At 37.3% G+C, this 21,077-nt stretch overlaps 1 long non-coding RNA gene across 1 annotated transcript in view; it reads right to left on the reverse strand.

Annotated features, from left to right (window-relative positions):
- The window catches only part of LOC129080915 (uncharacterized), a 51,893-nt gene that overhangs the window by 24,632 nt on the left and 6,184 nt on the right, over nt 1-21,077 (reverse strand). Inside the window, exon 2 of the long non-coding RNA XR_008530242.1 lies at nt 19,632-19,712. This is a non-coding gene — a long non-coding RNA (uncharacterized LOC129080915). The remainder of the gene's footprint in view (nt 1-19,631; nt 19,713-21,077) is intronic.

Below are 21,077 nucleotides of genomic sequence, written 5' to 3' on the forward strand. Positions count from 1 at the left end.
CACACTGTTTAGCACACTTTTTTAAGCATTAGGGCTTTTGTGAGTTTCAGGAGGGTATTATTGCTGCTGTGGCAAAAAGAAGGTATAACAGTGCTTAAGGTCAAAGCTTTTCATTTTAACCAGAAATAAGAAAACCTAAACCTCAGGTTGTGCTGCTTTGTGTAGCATTAGGAAATACCATCTGCAGTGCAAAGAATGGCGTAGGTCTTGCATTCTCAGTTCTCTAAGTGTGTGGCCTATTAACTATGCTGATATGCCTCATGCAATAATTACATAAATTTTCATTTCAATTCCATTAAGAGCAAATGAGAATCTGCAAAGTGCAAAGCTCACACAGTGGAGTACCGGATCATCCCAGTCTTCAAGAAGTTTTTGGTCCAGTAAGAGGGGCGGAAGAACCAACTGGGAGGGTGGTGAAGGCCGGCAGAAGTTTCTGTCAGGAGTTTGGTTATACACTAACAGCTGTGTAATTATTTTTAAATGTATTAATGAAACAAACGGTTATTGGTTACCTGTTTTGCTGGTACTGGTAGTGGCGATGATTTGGAATGTTGGTGGGACAGGTAAAGAGGGCCATGGCAAGTTTTTAGGAAATGTCATGGGAAGGGCATGATGTTTCGGTTAGATCAGAAGAAAAGTTGGAGGCCACTGGTAACCCATTTTGACAGGCCTGGTGAGAGGTAACTTGAATCCATACTCACAGTAGTCATGGAAAGAGTGAAACGGAGGACATTCTTCTATGAAATTAGAATATGTTCTGCAGTTTTTGAGAATAGGTTGTCCAGTCATGCACCTAATACGGATGATTGAATAGCTAAAGAGTTTGCATTAGATCTGGCCTTGATTTCTGTTCTGCCCCATTACTATGTAATGTTGGACAAGATAACTTGCCTCTTTAAGCCTCAATTGCCTCATCTATAAATATAACTAGTTATACCCTGGCTGGTGTGGCTCAGTTGTTTGGAGTATTGTCTGTAACTGAAAGGTTGCAGGTTCAATTCCTGGTCAGAGCACATACCTATGTTTGACCCCCAGTCTTGGTGCCTAAGGGAGGCAACCAGTTGATGTCTCTCTCACACATCAATGTTTCTCTCTCTCCCTTCCTCTCTCTACAAAGCAGTGAAAAATGTCCCTGGGTGAGGATAAAAAATAAATAAATATAACTAGTTATATACGTATCATGAGATCTTTTTCAGATTAATAATTGTATAAAGGTATAGCAAAGAGCCTTTAGCAAGTTCTCAGAAATAGTGGCTATTACCAATATTATGCTATAGCTTCTGTTCTCATGTGCTGGCTTTATACGATGGAACAACTAGATTGGGATAAACCTGCCTTTACAGCTGGGTCTCACTTATCTGTTTTGATTATTAGCCATATGATTTGTCATATTAAAATCAATTATGTTAAAATCAATTGACACAACTGAAATGAATAGAGATTGAAGATCTGAATCCTAAAACTCAGTTGCTTATGGGGACCTAGCAGGTAAAATCTGAATGTAAACTGGACCAGATGAAATTAAGATCTGATGGGACCTAAAAATGTGTGCTGTTACTAGTGGAATTCAACTTTATTTTATTCTATTTTATTTTATTTCATTTTCTGGCCAAATAAAATGTCTGCAGTGCCTGAGCTTGCAGCTCTTTATAGAGCAGAATAGTTTAGTAGAACATTTTGATAGTACTCCACAATAAGAAATAGATTTTAAAATATCACAACAGCACATATGTAGACACCTAAAACAAAACTTCTCAAAAACAATACTTAAAACATGTGAATCTTATTCATATTCTGGTTTACTGATATTCTCTATTCTGGTTCATTCCAGTCCATTCCACTTCTTTAAATTCCTTCCTATTCTATCCTACCCCATTCAGGTAAAATCCTGAGCCAGATTTTCTAAATTTATTTTTCTAGCCACTAATAAGTCAAAACCCACAGTTTATGAAACTCTGATTTATGGTAATGAATTAAAAAATTTTTGAATCACCCCATCAATAAAAAATTTTGAAATTAAAAAGCACAGATAGATATAGATACACATTGACTGCAATTTATGTTTATTAAATGTTAAGAAAACTTTTTCTCTTTAGATATAAATACAAGTTGTAGAATTTTCCCTGAGCATCCCTTGGTGAGGTCTAAGCCAAGCTCCCAGTTGTATGACACTGAGCCTGTCAATTAAACTCTCCCAACTGAAAACTTATCTGTAAACTGGGAATGGGAGCATATATTTCATAGATTTGTTGGGATCACTTAATTAAACATCATGTTTAAAGCAAATAACACAGCACTTGATCACCCTACAAGTAAATAATGTTATTTTTAAGTTAATATTAATTGAAAAACTTCTATTGACTACCTACTATATGGCTATATGCCAGACACTGAGAGGACACAAAGATCAATAAAAGATAATATATGATGATGATGATGTTAATGATATTGATGAAGTAGAAAAAGATAGATGAAGAGAAGGGAAAACAAGCATGATAATCTAGTAAGAAAGCCATCTTATATAAATACTATAAAATGAGGCAGAATATAACATCTTAATATGCTTTAATTAAAGCACATTCTGTACTGTTCCTGACATTTGATATGAAACAAATATTTATGAGCACATGCATATTCATGGATGAATGAGTTCCAGCTTTGGCCATGGCCCTACCACCAAAAGAAGTGACATGTCAAAGGCCCCTTATTCATGCCACTTGGCCATCTAAGATAAAAAAAAATGTGATAATCAAATTTCTCATAGTAATTTTTATTTAATCAAATGTGTGAATTTCTAAAACAATGGAATCAACATTTTTTGTTTTAAATAGATTGTTTTATGGGCCTCATAATATTATAGAGAGGAAATAGCTGCTACTTCACTTCTTTTCTTTTTACTTAGTAATCAGAGAGCAAAGGCATCTAACTACATACCAGTTAAGGAAACTGAAGTTTGCATATTAATAACTTAGGAGTTTCTTCAAATGAATTGAAAATTAAATATTTTTATAGATACATCACTTTATAAATCAACAGACAAGGCTATTATAATTATATTACTAATTCTTTTCACATAAATATTAAAGGGCCATTTTCAAACATATGTTCATTTTTTTTATCTTCTCTCTTTCTCCACTTTTTTTCTATTTTAAAGCCAATAGGAAATCTCCTTAAATAGGTCTCATGTTATAGAGAATGTAAAAATGAGTTTCAGATTTATTTTTTGATGCAGTGAATTATGTTTTATCATTCAGAGGATGCAGCCTATAAGGTGACACATTGTAGCCAGAGAGAGAAGTGACATTTTTCAATTGCTATTGACTGTAGTTCTGTTTTTATTAACCCTCTTGTTGGTAAATCTAAATTCAGCTCTGTGGAATCAGATGTGAAATAATAACTTTCTTTAGTGCCATTCAGGCAATGGAGAATGATTTTCCATTTGTGGAAATATCATCTAGGAAATAACCTGCAATAGCAATTTGTCAAAAAAAGAAATCCATCACCAAATTTGATAACGCTACTTGAGAGTGAGGCATGTATGCAGTTCCACAGTTATCATTTGACCCTAGGTGTCCTCAAGATGATCAATCTTCCGGTTTCTTTTATTCCTTCTTCATTCCCTCAGCCTCCTCTCTCCCTTCACCAAAGACACTAGCAGCTGGGTTTCTCTGTTCAGCATGTGGAGAGCATACAATAGCTTTCGAAACACTGTCCCAAATACTTTCTCATTCAATACAATAACACTGTGAGGTTGACAAGGTAGGACTATTATCTCTCTTCTATAAAAGAGGAAACTGAAGCCACAGTTAAGTGACTTGTCTAAGGTCATGCATTTAGAGAGAGGCAAAGTGTGGATAACACCTCTTTTTGGATCATTGCTCTTTGGAATACTGAGCCATTGGGGAAAGAAATGAAAGAAGTCATAAAAACCAAGAAACCTTAAGCCTGGGAATACTGAGTGTTTTGCCACTTTCTTATTGCCTAAGGCATCATTTTCTTAATTATTTTTGAGTATCTAATCTACTTGAGAAAGTATATCAGTTATTTATTGCCACAATACTGCTGGGAAATAAACCTGCCCAAGCTCAATGCCTTAAAACAATAAGCCTCTATTATTGCTCTCAAGTTTGGGGACCAGCCGGCTGGTTCCTCTGGTCTCAGATGAGCCTGCTTGTGTATCCACAGAAAACTGCACACTAGACAGATGCCTGTGCTGATCGTGCCTGGATTCCCTTCCATGTTTGGATGGTGACTGGACATAGGCTGGTTTCAGATAGTATCCACCGTGACAACCGTGGCTTCTCGACATCCATCAGATTAACCAGTCTCATTGATAAAGTGGTGACAGGCTTCCCAGAGTGTAAGCATTAGGGCAGAAGACACCTTTTTAAACCCAGGCCTCGGAGCAGAACACCACCACTTTCATTACACTCTATTGGGTAAAGAAGATTGAAAGGGCAGCCTAGGTTCAGAAGGTGGAAAAACAGACTCCACCTCTTAATGGAAAGAGCTATGAACTTACATAGCAAGGAGTGTGACTACGGAGTGGGGAGTGTTGGGGTCACTGTGGCAATCAGTCTAATATACAGACACAGTCCCTCCTCATGTCAGTGAACAAGGCTTTGGAGAATACGAGATGACTAAACTACTCTCTTTAATATGTGGGAGTTTACAGTCTGGTTAAGAGAGAAAAACATTTCAAAAGACCATTACAATATAGAGCAATTCTATTAGGCATGAAAATGAAAACTTTGATCTACAAAGCCCAAGAGTGTAAGACATTTAACTTTCTTAACTTGTCTGCAACCAACTTTAATTTGTCTTGAGTCTTACTTTAATCTATAGCCAGATTTAATCAATTCTAGGTAACAAATCAATTCCAAGCTTCCTAAATTAATTCAGTGTCTTCTCCATGAGATCAGAATTATCCTCTCCTCCCCGTGTCATGGCATAAAGGGCTACAACTTCGTCCTCCATTGTCTGTCATTGACATCTGTGGAAATACAGTATTCCATAGGGTCCTCATTTGAACACACAGATCCTTCCTCGTTCCCTAATGAATTAGTGCCCAATCCCAGACAAATTTGTGTGACTAGGTCACAAATGCTAGAATACACAGTCTAGTGATGTGAAGATTAAAAAAAGATACATTTTTATTTTGCACTAATTTTTAATAACAGTGCAAATCATTTATTAAACACTAAACATAACAAATAATGTTTAATAAGTAAATATTCATGGATATGATGATTTTGATATAAGCACTTATCAGAATGAAAAGGGTTTTTTATATTTTAGAAACTTAAACAAAACTGAATATGGAAAGATCCCTGAACAGGGAATTGAGAAAACATGGCTCTAGCAAAATCATTTTGCTTCTCTGACCTCAGTGTCTTCATTTCTTTGTTGAACAAGTTGGGCTAGAGAAATATTTTAATCCCTACTGGCATACAAATTCCACAGTTCTTAGGAAATTGAAAAGAGTCATTTGTGGCATTAGGGAAAAAGATGGAGAGAGAGAGGGAGAGACTCAAAAGGAAACTCTAATAAAATCACAACTTACACATCTGAGGATGATTTATTAACCTAGCTGAGTTAATAGTCATGATTGAATGGTACATATTTTAATGTTACGTAAGGCATGTAATATTGGTATAAAAGAAAAGTTTTAATAGAGCACTGTATTCATTACAGTATGAGTATTCAATCGCAGAATAGGATACTTTATTGTAATTATATTAATTAATGATGTCTATGCTTTACTATCCAATGTTAACATTGTTGTCTACAGCTGAAATATAGGACAAGCGACTTTTAGATTCCCTAATAAGCAGAACTGCCAACACATTTCAATTTAAAATATGATTATTAATATATTTTATAATCCAGTTAGTCATGAATTATTCCTAATTGACTTACAATCATTGAAATGATCTATTTACTAACTATGGGTAATTTTTTTCAATACTGATAAGTGCTACTTATTGACCATACAATTGATTCCTCAATTTTAATGTTATACAAGTATTTCAAGAATATTTGGTAGCCATAATTAATGATGATCCTCATGAATTAGACTGTGATTAATTTTGATTTAATGTAATCATAAGTAAATTAAACTTCTAGCTAAAACTTTGCAGAAAAGGTTTTGGGCAAACGACACCGAATATTATTGAAACTGATGTGAGTTCTCTGCTTATCTCAAGCTGCACAACTATAATCTCATGTTGAAAAGCATTAACCCTGAGGTGTTTTTCTTCTTCTTCTTCTTCTTTTTTTTTCTGTAACCCTAACCTTGGAAAGAGGCTCTGATTGCTCATGCTCTGGTTCTCAATTACTGAATCACACCACCCCACGCCTTTGAGACTGGCCACTTTCAAACATCTATGGTACATTTTATTTAGCCTGCTATGAGCATCAACTAAGCTAAAATAAATAAATAGTTAAATAGATAAATAATTAAAGGCATAAAAAAGGTATAAAAGCTAATCATCATTGTTCTTACTGACCAGTTTCATAAAATATTAATTGTCTTGTCAAGGATGATGAAAGCCAGCTGCCTTTTACAATTTCTCCCGTCAAAAAAAAACCTAATAATCTAGGAAACTGATGCTGCAGATAGGAGAAACCATTTAAATGACATGCAGCATCGATTCTTCAAATACAAAAGATGTAAACATAAGCTCCCACTCTTTTCCTCTGCTCCCCACCCCCTGCCCTATAGTAACGGTTGGGAAAGGGACTAGGTATTGCCATGCCCATGGCAGACATTTAATAAATTTTGGATAACAATGAGTTAAGTATTGACAATTGCTGTTATAAAAAGTTACTTCCCTCCCCCACTAAAACAAAACATAACTCCTCAACCCTGAAAAAAGTTACTTTCCGCTGATTTCATGAACTTATGTAATAACCCTGCCATTTGTCTTCCTCTTTACTTTCTTTTTCTTTCCTTCTTATTCCTTGTGATGATTTTGCCAACTCTGTAATGGTCTTGGGTGTTTGAGTCCATCGAGGGCCGCAGCCACCCACGCCTGTTGCAGTGTAAACCTGAAAGGGGTCCTGAATACCCAGAGGACATACAGCCTTCTCTGAAGTCCCTGCTAAGAAGGGTCCCCACTCCCACTGATGGCTAACAGAGCTGAATGTTTTCTCGGAAAAAAAGGTGTAGTCACGCAAATTTACTGAAAAATAAAATGGGTGTAAATGGGTTGGTGGCCCAGGCTTCTCCATGCACCTGTTAGTATGGAACCTGCCCAGGCACAAATGTGTTTTTTCACAGGTACTGTCCTTGGTGGGGGGAGCATTGAAATTTCCTGGACTTCGAAGGAAAGCAGATTGCTCTGTCTCTCACATGTCTGCACAGACCTAAAGGCATATGATCTGGTAAAAGTTAGAATGTTCTTAAGCAGACATAGGTTAAGTAAACCATGGTAAATTTATATAATGGATTACGACACAACCATAGAGGCTCATGTGGTAGAAAAATATGTACTTGCATAGGAAATTCTTAGTGATAAATAGTTAAGGCTACAAAAACTCTAATGGACACTTGAGATCATATTTTCTCTTATCTAAGGTACATCATCATTTATTATTTGATTATAAGTTATTAAAATTTAAGAAACTATAAATAGAAGTGTATGTACTTTAGAATCAAGGTACAGTGTATTAGAATCAAGGTACAGAGGGTACAAAGTATGTTTTTATGTTGAATGCTGCATAGTACATTGTAATATATTTCATATGATGTGGCAAATTGTCTGTTATATATTAAATAATAGGTACTCTAATCGTATTATGCATTTTGTTTTATGTTATATAAACATATTTACATTTTCTATAAGGACTGGCATGAAGTCACATTTGAGGGCTTTTTTCTTTACCTTTTTCAATATTCTGAATTTTTTCTGCCCTTCACAAGTATTATTTTTTGTAATTACAAAAAAGTGTTTAAACTTTAAAAAAATGGTTAGGCCATTACATAAATCAAATGGCCAATGTGTTTGCCTTTTTTTCTCCACTCCTAATTTTCTATCCTCCTGACCCTAAAAACGAGACAAGGCTGTGGGAGTGCAGCCGAGGCCTCTCCCTTGGAAAACCCACCCCCTGGGGGTCTGCAGCGTCCGGTGTGCTCTGTGCATAGAGCCTTTGTGCGGAGCGGGGAGTCAAATGTGAAAGAGGCTTAGTGGTCAAACTGCCTGTCTTCCCGCAGATGGAGCCGGGAAACCTGCGGCGGTTGGGTTCGGGGCCCCAGGAGCTCTGTCTGTCAACCCCTCCAGGAGCGAGCAGTTCTCTGGCCGGCTGTCCCTTTGTTAGTGGCAACAATGGAGGCAGCTGCTCCCTGGCCCTGGCAGCACAGTCAGTCCCATCGCCCCTTCTTCTCGGAGCACAAGTGCAGGCCCACGTGGGAGAAGCCAACGTGGAGCCTGACCGTCGCCTCCTGTCCCTTTAGACTGAGGGAGCCAGTGCACTGCTCTTTCGATGGAGCGCCGGAGGCCCGCTGGCCCTCTCCCAACTGCATTCTCTTCACCTTCCCTTCCGTCCCCTGGAAAACCCCCATCTTCTTCCAAGAGGTGCCCTTCTTACTTGACATTGGGTTTTCATACCACTTCCAATGAATCAAGATAAGTTTTGCAGAAGGGAGAGAATAAAGGTGAATTTTGAGAAAAAAAAAAGTGGGGGTGGTGGTGAGGAATTCAGATATGCTGTTGAGCAAATATATAATTTCAGAATTTGGACTGTTGACCAAAAAGGCTGGTCTGGCTTCTATTGTACTTGCTTATTGAATATATTGGGAAAAAAATTATATGTCTATGAAAAGCTTAACTTAGCAGGACTGAGACCAGGACCAGGAATTTCACTGCCAGGATCAGATGGCCAAGAAGGAGCTGGCCAGGTAAGGCCAGGGAGGAGGGAGGATTTCACAGGTTCCGCACAAGCAGCTGAAGAAGGCGACTGTCCAAGCCCAAAGAAAGCCACGGGCAGATCTCCAAATGTCTGACACGTACACTGGCCCCCTGCCTTCATTCTGTCCAGGGCAGCAGTGTGGCAGTGAGGAGCTGCACCCCGTGACCACAGGGCAGGTTGTGGGGAGAGAAAAGGGAGAACGCCTGACCCCGAGCCAGGGGAAGACTCCCGGCAATTGGCACAGGCCCCGTGCACCGGAGGAAGGCCGAAGACTGAGAACCGGGCCGAAAAGACTGTAGGACAAGAGGAACGGAGTGGCTCTTAGGGCAGAGGATTGAAAACAATTATAAATGGAACAAGGACACTGGGTTTTTTTACTCCTTTTCTCCATTAGTAGGAATTTGAGGTATGAGGAAAAGGTTTAAAAATAAATCAGGGAGCAACTAGAAATGTATCACAGACATGAAACCTCTCCATCCCTAACAAAGTCTGAGGAAGAACCCACACCTGAGCTCTGGGAAAGGAGACCCAGTTCTCCCACCTGCCTACCTCTTAGCTACGTGGATAGAGGGACCCATGTGCACAGACTGAAATTTGAGGAGGACAAGGGGATACTGGCTTCCACATGAAATTACCGAGGATACTTGCCATATTTTCTTTCCGAAGTTTAAATATCTGTTCAGAAAATACTGCCAAAAGAACTGTTGTATATTTCAGGTCAGTATTACTGATCAGTAAGAGAGGGGTTGGAGTAGGACACCCATTTCTTCAATTTCTTTAATTTATGCACCTACTTCTGGTGGGAGTATTTAAACTGGTAAGTGATGGACAAGGGTACTACGCAAGTATTTCTTCATAGGAATAAAAAGGAACGAGCCTCCTTTAATTATGCCCAAGCAGTGTTAAAGAGCATTTAAGAATCATCATGTAGTAATGGTATATGAACATTTAGAATAAAGAGTAAGAACTAAATATTCAAGTTAAATTGCACGGAATTATTTATTGAACACTTGCTATATGGTAGAACTATGTTGGGTGCCAATCAGGCAATATTGAATAAAATCTATGGCATTCGGAGTTAGTAGAAAAGATAAACTTATAAAATGAAAAAAATATCATGCATTGTGACAGGTACTCTTTAAAGTTCAGAGTATAAAGTAGCACAAAGAAAGCAATTTTCAACTTTTACCTATTTACTATATATTTTTCACAGTACTAAAAAAATTTGAGTAAAATTTCAGGGAGGAAAATAAATTCAATAGCTATGATCATGTTGACATTGAGATGCTTCTGATTTTTGCATCCGTCTAATGAAGATGCCATTGGACATAAACTACTCAATCTAGTTATGGCTCCTGTGGCATAAAGTAAACATACGTTTGTAAACGATTTAATGGTGTTCTTTTAAAAAGATGTCTTAGAAGTTCTCCTGTAACCTATTGTCATCCCACCTGTAACCTCACATATAGGGACTTAAAGCAGATATTCCTTGACATGCTTTATTTTATACCTATTAAAAAAAACTGTCATTACTTATTCGTGATGCTTTGCCCTTTGTGCTGCTGAGTTGCCTGAAGCAAGATAAGGATAAATAAATGTTCTAAGCCCCGTTTCAGGTTGAATTTGAACTTCAGCGCCTATCTGACTTTCCATGTTTATGAGGGTACTTCCATAGTAATCATCACCTCTTGGCAGAGTTTTTCTATAAATGAGTGACTTTTTCTCCTATAATTAAGTCCCTTTGGTTACTTTGAATGATTCTCTAAAACTTTCTTCTTTCTTCAGCTTTTTTCTTCATAAGCATTGTAGAAGAAAGTGCCATGTAAACACATTACTTTTATCAAATAAATACTAATTAAAAACTTGAGAAAAATGGTTATTTCTCTGTACAAATTCATAATGATTAATAAATTCTTACAAGAGCTCTCTGTAAAAAGAAACTTAGTCTAGCCCATTAGTCTAAGAATCATCAGAATATTTTAAATGGCTATTATGTATCCCAGAATGTTAATAGAAGTCTAAGTATTATATCAACCTGTCTAGTATTATAATAAAGTAATATGAAAACTTATATAAAATATAAAACACAGATCCAAGTCTATAAAAAAGTAACACTGATTATTAAGCATTTGCAAAATGCCCAGGCAGAATGGTCCACTTATCCAATGTGCAATATCATGAGCTGTTAAGATTTGATAGAGATGGCATTATATGACCATTGAAATGAAAATTTTTTAATGACACCTGGAAACATTAGATGCATTAAAATATCGCAATGTCAAAATGGTCCCTTTAATGATTAGACTTTCTTCTACAACCCACAATTTTCTTGTGGGCTGAACCCAAAATATTTGTATGCACACACCAGGAAATAGAAGCAGCGATGATGAAATCTTTGAAAAGAGAAAAAGATTTTTCAAATGAAGGTGAGAAAAATGAAAAGTTTTATTATGTACTTTTCAAAGACATGCAGCAGGCAATAATTATCTCTGTTGGTATAATATTTTATCATTTTTAAAATATTAGGCATGTGTTTGGTGCCATGCCAAATACTAGGTCATTTCTTTCTTTAAGAAAGTAATAGCCAATATAAGTTTCATGACTTACTAGAAGTGTTCAGGTATCATTTATTACAAAGTTTCTAAAATTAATTCCTATAATAGTAGCTTGCTACATACAGTATAAATCTTCATTCATAACCTCAAGTGTGCATGAAATGTAATATTTTAATTTTATGATAATTTAATTTCTATTTTGAGCCACAATTTTACTAGATGATAGAAAATTAATTTCTTAAGATTTTACATAGTGTGAAGGTATTGGGGTTAAGAATACAACCAGAGGTGTGCTAATCAACTTACTTTCTGGGGAAAAAAAAAAAGAAAAAAAAAAAGAGCCCTGATTAGTATAGTGTTTGCCAATTTCCGTAGTGTAAATCCTCCTGCAAAGGCCAATTTCATAGTATCTTTCCCATCACTGAAGATACACAGATGGAAAGACATATACACATTTGGCTTTTCCATGCTAGTGTGAACTAGTTCCAACACAACATTCATGTGTGTGTTGTTAAGTGTCATCAGTTATCCTCTTTCCAGCTTGGACCCCGGCCCTAGGTCACTCCCACTTGAGTCCTCTCCAGCTCTCCCACCATTCTGCATTGTGTTAGGTCCACCGCACTTCCACTTATGCAAGAAACATTCTATTGGGTACTGGGAAATTTTGTGAGGCTGAGTCAGGCCTGGGCGCTTTGACTTACCTTCTCTTCTCCAGCACTAGGAAGGAGACTGATGCACGGGTGATTCTATGGCTATAGCTCTGTGCGTCCAGACCCTCAAACACATCTCAAAAAATTTTTGTCTTCTCAAAGCAGTGAGTCAGCAAAGGGATGCCAGCCCACATTTCAGCTCTCTCTCTCATTCCCAGGTGATGTGCTCTACCTTGCGCCTTGGCCCAAACATCTTTTCTTAGTACGCCTTCTACCTAGTTTCGGCAGAGGTCAGAACATATACTGCTGCATCATATAGTCTTCCAGATGTTTCCATTTTGCCCTGAACCTTAGGTTTCGGGTATTCTAAAGCCAGGAATTTCATTCCTTTATAATCTGCATTCTTCTATAACATGATGTGCTTTAGTTACCAGAGCCGGGGAAGGTCCATGGGACATGAGATACAGGAGAAAATTATCTGTTAATAATTGAAAATAAAATATTTCCCTCATCAATCTCTTCTATTAAATTTGGTTCTGGGCCTTCTAAGTAAATATAACACACACACAGAAAGGGGCCTAGAGCGAGAGAGAGAGAATATATACACATATATATGTATATATATACACTAAGTTAATTCTTTCATAGCTTTTATAATATAGTTATTTTTCCTTGGAGGTCATGCCTTACAACTCCTTCTGATATGGAGTCTTTCTTTCCATGTGCCATACAAATCGTTACCCTGCCTGAACTTATATTAAAACACTATATAAGAAGATTTAATTAGAAAATAATCTAAATATTATATGAAAAGAGTGCTGAATGCTGAGCCTTTCTATAATTCTTCTTTGATCCCAATCCTGGCTTTTGTTTACACATGGTAAATGTAACTTTCTGGTGTCCTCTTCTTTTAATCCTCCATGAAATAAATATTTTCTAACTTTTAACTGCTCCTTGTATATTATTATTTGGAGATTTGTCTTTTTTTTTCCTCCTAATCCCTTCTTTAGACACATTTCATTCAGTATGGAAGACAGAATGAATACCGGTGCTCAAAATGTGATACAGCCAGCACCAAGCAGCCTAAAAGCACAATGGGTATCTTTCCTCCTTTGATTTGGATTTTATCTTACTATTAATAAGCTTAAATTCATTTATATCATTAATTCCTACTCTTAAACTTTGTCTAATGCACTCCAAAGATCTTTTCTAAATGGTCTACAGCGCAGACCGCCTAGGATAGTGAAGAATGTGGACTCTGGGGTCAGGCCGACCTGGGCTCAAAGCCCAGGAATGTTGCTTGCAGTTCATAGAATTATCACTTCCTTAGCTTGTCCTAGCATCTCTGATTAATTGAGGCAATTCTAGTCAAAGTACTTGGTACAATGTGTGCATTCAGTAAATATTCCCTTCCCATCCATTTTCTCCAAGATTTTATTTATCACTGTTAAAAAAAATCACTAAATTTCATCTTGGGTTTGACTCAGATGTGTACACACTAGGAAGAGTTTGGCATATCCATCTAACTCTTTGTTCACAAGTTATTTACAACACTATTCGTTGTAAATTTCCTGCGTGCAAAGCAATGAACTGCTGCCAAAGGCAAGGAAAGGGGTAGAAGGTAGCTTTTAAATATAAATATCAATAAAGCATGGTCCTGATCATCGAACAATTTAGAAGCTACTAGAGGATTGCTCCAGGAAAGGAACAGACATGGTGGAAATAGAACAGAGGTATGTGCACAGCTGTGTGGGCACATGAAGGAGGAAGTCACTAAATCAATGTGAATAGAAAGGGTAGATGGAGGAGGCTGTTTTCAAACTGTTCCTTGAGTGTTGACCAAGAAGCAGGGAGAAGGTCCTGTACTGGAGGAAACAGAGTCTTAGAAACAGAGACTAAGATTAAAATCTCACCAAGGAGTGGTGATAAATTGGATATTTTTGCATCATAGGATGGGAAAGGAGGGGCATGTGCCATCTTTTAAGTTAAGGACCAGGCCTAAATTAGCTTTAGTCATTATGTTTAAAGAGATAAACTGAAGTCATAAATCTCTAGGGTTACAGAGTGGTTTTCCTATGATACTTAAAATTAACTTTTGGTTTCTAAAAATATCCAGCTGTATATAGTGCAAATAATTTCTAGCTGCTGTATGCAAACTTTGTTTTTTATTTTTTGTTTTCATATTCATAAATCTCTCAAGAAATTTGCTTAATTTCAAATGTTCTTTTTAAAAGTTGTTCTTTAATTGTTCAGTGAGATCTCTATTTAGCTGGCTCCTTTCTTCCTCTGAAGTAATTGCACCATTTCTAATACATTTCCTTACTTTCTACAAGACTTTTCTAGGCTCCTTTTTCCCCTTCCTGCGCCAGTCCTAAAATAAGCTATGGCTAGAGGGAAGTGGTATTCACAAACCAAGGTCTAGATGCTAAAAATGTTCATTTTTACTGGAATGTCCTTGCTTTTAGGTCTTTCCCACTGACCTAGTGAGGGAAACAGATTATATATACCTCACATATATAAAACAAATCATGAGTTCACATTGATAGTTGTAATTTTAATCTAATGCCACAGGGTTCTTTCTCAACTTTCCTCTTTGTATATATGCATCTTTCTCCTCCCACTGTGAGAACTCCAGCTTCCCCCAAACCAAGGAAACTACAACACTAAACTACAAAACTACAAGTTTTGTGAATATAGATGCAAAAATTCTTATCAAAATTTAGTAAACTGAATTCAATAGCATATTAAAAGAATCATACACCATGATCAGGTGGAATTTATCCCTGGGATGCACGGATAGTTCAACATATGCAAATTAATAAATATGATATATTATATTAATAGAATGAAAGATAAAAATGATATGATCATCTCAATAGATGCAGAAATTGTATTTGATAAAATAGAAAATCCTTTCATGATAAAAATGCTCAACAAACTGGAAATCAAAAGAACATACCTCAATACAATAAATGCCATATATGACAAACCCACAGCTAACACCGTGCTCAAAAGTGAAAAGCTGGAGCCTTTTCCTCTAAGGCAAGGAAGAAGAGCAGGGGGCCCACTCTCACCACTATTAGTCAACACAGTAGTGAAGTCCTAGCCAGAGCAATTAGGCAAGAAAAGCAAATAAAAGACATTCAAATTGGAAAGGAAGAAATAACTTTTTTATAGACGATATAATTTTATATAGAGAAAATCCTAAAGACTCCACCAAAAAAAAACTATTAGACTAAACAAAAAATTCAGTAAAGTTGCACAATACAAAATCAACATACAGAAATCAGTTGAGTTTCTATACAATAACAACACCTGAAAAGGAAATAAAGAAAACCATCGTATTTGCAATAGCACCAAAGCCAAGAGAATACTTCAGAATAAATTTGACCAAGGAGGTGAAAGATCTGTACATTGAAAACTACATGACTTTGAGAAAGAAACTGAAGACACAAACAAATGGAAAAGTATCTCTAAAACCTGGATTAACCATGGATGGTAGTACATGAGGTTTCCAAAGAAGAGAATGAAGAGTGGGAAAGCGGCTAGGACCAAATCTTGACAATAAAGTTAGTGGGGAAAAGGAGGTCAAGAAGGATTCTTTAGGATAATAGATGAACACATCAGAAGTGTGACACATCATGAAATCAAGTAGGGACAGAGGAAAGGGAAAGTGGCAAAAGCAGGCCAAGAAGCGGCAGTGCCCCTCCGACCCCCATATCCGCACTCGTTGTCACCTCTTTTTCTGCTGGGCTTCACCCCCAGGCCCATTGCTCCCACAGAGCCGATGGAGCACCGCCCCCACGCCCCCGCCCCGCCGTATGCTGTTTCCGGTTCCTCTGCCCGTGGATAGAAAAGAAAACCCCAAACTCTACATTTCTTCCCAGAAAAAAACAACCACCAGCATGTGAACTTTTTCCCAGAAGAGAAATTTTCATACTTAATCATAACTAGGTATTTGTTTACTCAGCTACTGGACACTTTAAGTTCTTGGAAAAACCTGTTTAATTGCAAAATATTTTTTTCTTAATAAAATGGGGCAAATGGACTATATTAGATAAAATTTCCCACTTCATCTCCTTATCTGATCATTGTTTCCCAATAACAATATCCGCTCAACCCCTATTTGGGGGTCAGTGTGAAACATTCAAGTGAAATTTGTTTCCTTTGTGGGTTTACAATTAGGGACTCTGTAGTGTTTGTAATCTGCCTTGATCTTTCTTTCCTAGGCACAGCCCTGAGGCTACTATACACCCAAGGAATAATAGAAAAATAGGAATCACAGCAACACAGGACCGCTTTGGTAAGGTATCCTGGAGCATGCGATTTTAACTTGAGTTCAAAAAGTGGCTAAGCTACCCATTTCCCCTCTCCATATAAATCCTAGCTCCAGCAATGTCAGGTGTGTCTGGAGGCTGAGAGGGGGAAGCGGTCTCTGCCGGGCACTTTTGGCCGTAGGAGATTGAAGGCAGAAGACCCAAGGTGAAGGCTGGGGAAGAAAAAGAGAGGTAACAAAGGACCAACTGGAGCTGCCTCAAGCAGGCAGATGGGACCAGGTGGGCTTTTACAGGAGCACTGGGACAACCAGGGAGGACAATGGGGTCTGGGTTTCTGCCTTTAGATGGAATAATCTACCCTCCTAGAAAAATCTGGCCCCATGAATATCATGGACTCCAGAGAGGCAGGAGAAGATGAGCAGCTCGCCCTGCCTTAGGAGAAAGCCGTAAGGGGGCGTGGGCCCCTTGCCTGCTGAAGCTGCATGCTTTTCCTGTGAAAATGTCTTTTTGTCAGCTCTTACAACAGGCTGGAGGAAATCAGAGGCAAAAATCTACCCAACTGCAAAGGTTTTGGTTTAGTCTCACATGGTGTGGGTATCTATACCAAAATAGAGGCGATACCATCATTTGTTAGATACATAACTAGTTTTAGGATCCTACCCTGCAAAATGTCTAGGACTAGATTAATGTCGAATTGGTGGGGAATCAAGAGAATGCTATTATACACGCTCAGTTCTGTGCTCAGCCTCCTTGGTGTTTTAACCAGACGCCGTCTGAGGGAGCACTAGCCGCTGAGCAACTTTGCAAAGAACGCTGCCCTTCGTGAGCACTACGAGCATGTCAGGAGGGAGACGTGGAACTAGAGTGACCTTGAAAACTGAAGAGTAGATAGGAGAGGTTCACATAGGATAACTGCTACATGAGGCACTTGCAAAAACAGACTTCGCACAAAGTGATAGGCAAAGGTTTGACAAAGTATGAGTGAGACAGGAAAGCAGAACATGGGAGGGGACTAGCTCACTTTGTACTACAGTGAAGCCCAGTCTATAGTGTAAAAAACAAGCAAGATGTTCCCTGTATAAAAAATAATAATAACAATAATCAGTCTAGCTATTGTCTTGGGGAAAAATCAGTCAGAACATTATTAGCATATGTTTCATAAACTAATGAAGGTATAGTGTATACAGAAAAAAAGCTGCAAAGATTCTTTAATTCAGTATCATACCTGAAACAAACATAAAAAAAAAACAACAATGTTCTCTTGGCAAAAAATAAAACTAAGAATAAATTTAATAGTCATCCAATAGAAAACAGGCAGTTAGACAACGGCAATCAGCAGTCCTTTTGCCCTGCAGTGGATTTAGAAAATCAAAGAAAATTGGCTTAAACCATAATAGCCTGAGAGAGATTTATTATTACCTCCCTTTTCAGCCAAACATGAAAAAGTCACTATCTATTTGTGAAGTGCAATTACCTCTTAGATTAATATGTATAATATATGTGTATGTGTGTGTATGTGTGTATATGTGCTAAATGCATGCCCTGATATTCAAGGTGATTGTATTCTTTTAAAGTCTAAGTCCTGTCAGAAAGTATTTAACACAACACGACTTACAATTAAGCCCTTAGTGTGGTCTTTAGATGTTGTAATAAACAATAGAGATGGTCCTGTCTTGTAGTTGGTGACCATTGGGAAGGGACTGAATCTCACTCCTTAAAGCAACCCACTCTGTTTTTAGCTGAAGAAACTTTAGGCCTCCTTGGATACTGATTTATGGAAAGAAGCCACATAGAAAATTAGGTCCCCTATGAATGTGTTTGCCTTCATGATAAAGTACTTTGGGTAAGGCATTACTGTCATTTTTAAAGTAGTTGTAGTCTATTATAGAAATTAACTTTTCAAAATCTAAACTATAGCAAAGTATAACAGTATAACATCCTTGTGTACTCTAAACATTAATTTTTATTTACAGTGTGCATATTATAACTCTAATGTAACTAATTTACAAAGTTATATATTTTGCCAATTTAAGTTTTTTAAAGATGTGTTTGCCTAAGGAGTCTGAAATAATTAATGAGCTATTCCAGGATGGTCTTCCAGGTGACCTAAAGAAGAAAATGGATTCTCATGGTCTGTAGTCAAGTTTTTTAAAAGGTAGTACTTTGGTAGGGAAATATGTAGAATATCTTTTTAGTTCTGTTTAGTCTGCTATTGTTAGTACAACTATATTAGGTGGTGATGACTGACGATACAATATAACTGAGAGATCATGGGATCATGGGTACATAGGTAGATAGAGATAGATAGAGATAGAAATATTTTGTACATCTTCCTCTCCCAATTCTTTATTGCACTGAAAAGTAAGGAAGAGAGAGTCCCAGAGGCTTCAAATTACAGGTTAGCACTTAACCCAGGCTAGACTTCAGCATTTTTTACTTGTATTTGCAATCATAGTGTTGTAAAAGACATTATCTTTTAATAATGCTAGAACATAAAGATGTACCAATTTCTTTTGTAACTCTGCATCTTTTTACCAGGGTAAAATAATTATTTTAAATTGATGAGGCAGTTGTAGTTTTAGGATTTGCTACTAAATTTTAACCTGAAGAAACAGATACCTTTGTAACTTTATAATGGAAATTCTAACAGAGTTTAAATTTACCACTGTGAGCCTCTGCTATAAAACCATCCACGCAAAGAACATGGTTCATTTATCTACAATGTTATCAACATTGGCCTTAAATAAATCTTCATACAATTTAACAAGATACAACAATACAACAACCATGATTTATTTGAGATATATTTGACATAATCTTAAAATCATCAGGTCACCAGATCCATCATTTTGCATCTTTATAATTCTTTAAATTATTTTTCATTTGTAATTTATAAAAAAGTGAAAATAATTTCACGTAACATCAATATGCATAGAGTGCAGTATATATAACAGTTAAAATCTTCTAAAATATTTCTTGTAACCAACTGTAATTTATTAAGTAATAAACCAGGAAGCTCATTAATGCAAAATCATTCATTTTCCTCTTCTAATATTATGAGAGAGATTCCATTTTAATTTCAACTGTGAATGGTTGATATGGGTGAAATTTTTATATCAGTAGTTACAGAATGATTACATTTTGTTATGTCAAATAATTTTTAAAGTTTAACAATTTTTGGACTGTTACTTAGCATTCTATTAATAATAGTAGCGCTCCAACAAATGACTGATCCTTACCATGTCTCCCATGTTTGCCAGGTGAGGTCTGAGGCTCTTGCAGTAGCCAAAGTGCAGACTTGGCCCTCCAGGTGCTTGTGTCTTAAATTGAGACATGGACACAAATAAGCACCCTGAAGTTTCACAATTGCAATGATTGAAGTAGAACATTTATCATCTAGGATATTTTGGGACATAAAAGTATCACTGTGTGTGGCCTCTTGGCACACTGGCCAGCTGGTCTTCACATTTTGACATGCAGATTTCCCTAAGAAATGTTTCCTGACTCTGCCCCACCCCAGTGCTTCCACCACATGCACGCGTGTTCTTATTATCTAGTCCAGTGATTTTCAACATTTTTCATCTCATGGCACACAAACTAATTACTAAAGTTCTGCTGATGCAATGAAAAAAATTAGGTATAATTTTGATTCATTCACACCAGACAGCTATTGTTGTATTTTTTATTTTTTATATTTGGCTGTCATGTTTTTAAAATTTGACTATCTAAGGGAAAAGAGGTCAGTGCCCCTGACTAAATAGTCAGGTATTGCATATTTTAAAAACTCCTGTAGATCATGTGAAAATCACTGATCTAGCCAGTGACTCGCAGATGTCTAAGATTTGGGAGGTACTCAGATGGGTCTAATGAGTTATCTTAATTTGCTTTGGCTCAAAAACAGGTTCTCAACTATTTACAATGTAAATTTGGTAGACTTTAGTTGAGGAGCGTGTTTCCTGCAGACTCATGCTCACCAGAAAATAAAACCTATAACCAAATGCTATGAACTATCTCTGAATGTATGACCTGTCAATGCATGAGGTTACCTGCTCGTCCCTACCACTCATATGTAGAGAAAATGCAGAGGAGGACAAATATATTTCTATTATTTAACTTCTAAAGTTCAATGAAGCACCTTTTCCAGGTAGCCAGACACTCTAATGCAGGTCCCCAGGAAGAGTGAGCAAATAAAGTAAAAGGTGTGAATTGTTCGAATCCACCACTCCCTCCATTCCTACTCCCCACTCCATGGCCTATATATATACATATCTGAGAAGTCTGAGGAAATGAGAGTCAGGAACAGAAGATAAAGGATGATGGGTATGGCCTCCTTCTGGAAACAGTGGATGAATTTTTTCCTGAGGTTGTGGGTGATTGTGAATATAGTGCTGCATCTTTCCTGGTATTTGCTATTTAGCAGAGCTGCAGATCCAGCAAGGTCTGTAGTTGGGCGATAGGGAAGGACAACAGAAAGAGGGCAGAGTGACAGAGCCAGGTGGAAGGCAGCAAAGACAATTCCGTGTGTGCGCAGTGGGCATTCCAAGCTTCCTGTGGACATAGAGTGAGGGCAGGTATTCGCTGGGACAATGAATATGCTTGTTGTCAACCAAAAAAGCTGCCCGGGGAGGCAAGGAGATCTAATTAATAGTGATCTGATTGGAAGAAAACCCATAGTGGGCCAGTAG

This window comes from Pteronotus mesoamericanus, unplaced genomic scaffold (assembly GCF_021234165.1).
Source record: "Pteronotus mesoamericanus isolate MK-2021 breed Mesoamerican mustached bat unplaced genomic scaffold, CSHL_Meso_final contig_94, whole genome shotgun sequence".
NCBI classification, from domain to species: Eukaryota; Metazoa; Chordata; class Mammalia; order Chiroptera; family Mormoopidae; genus Pteronotus; species Pteronotus mesoamericanus.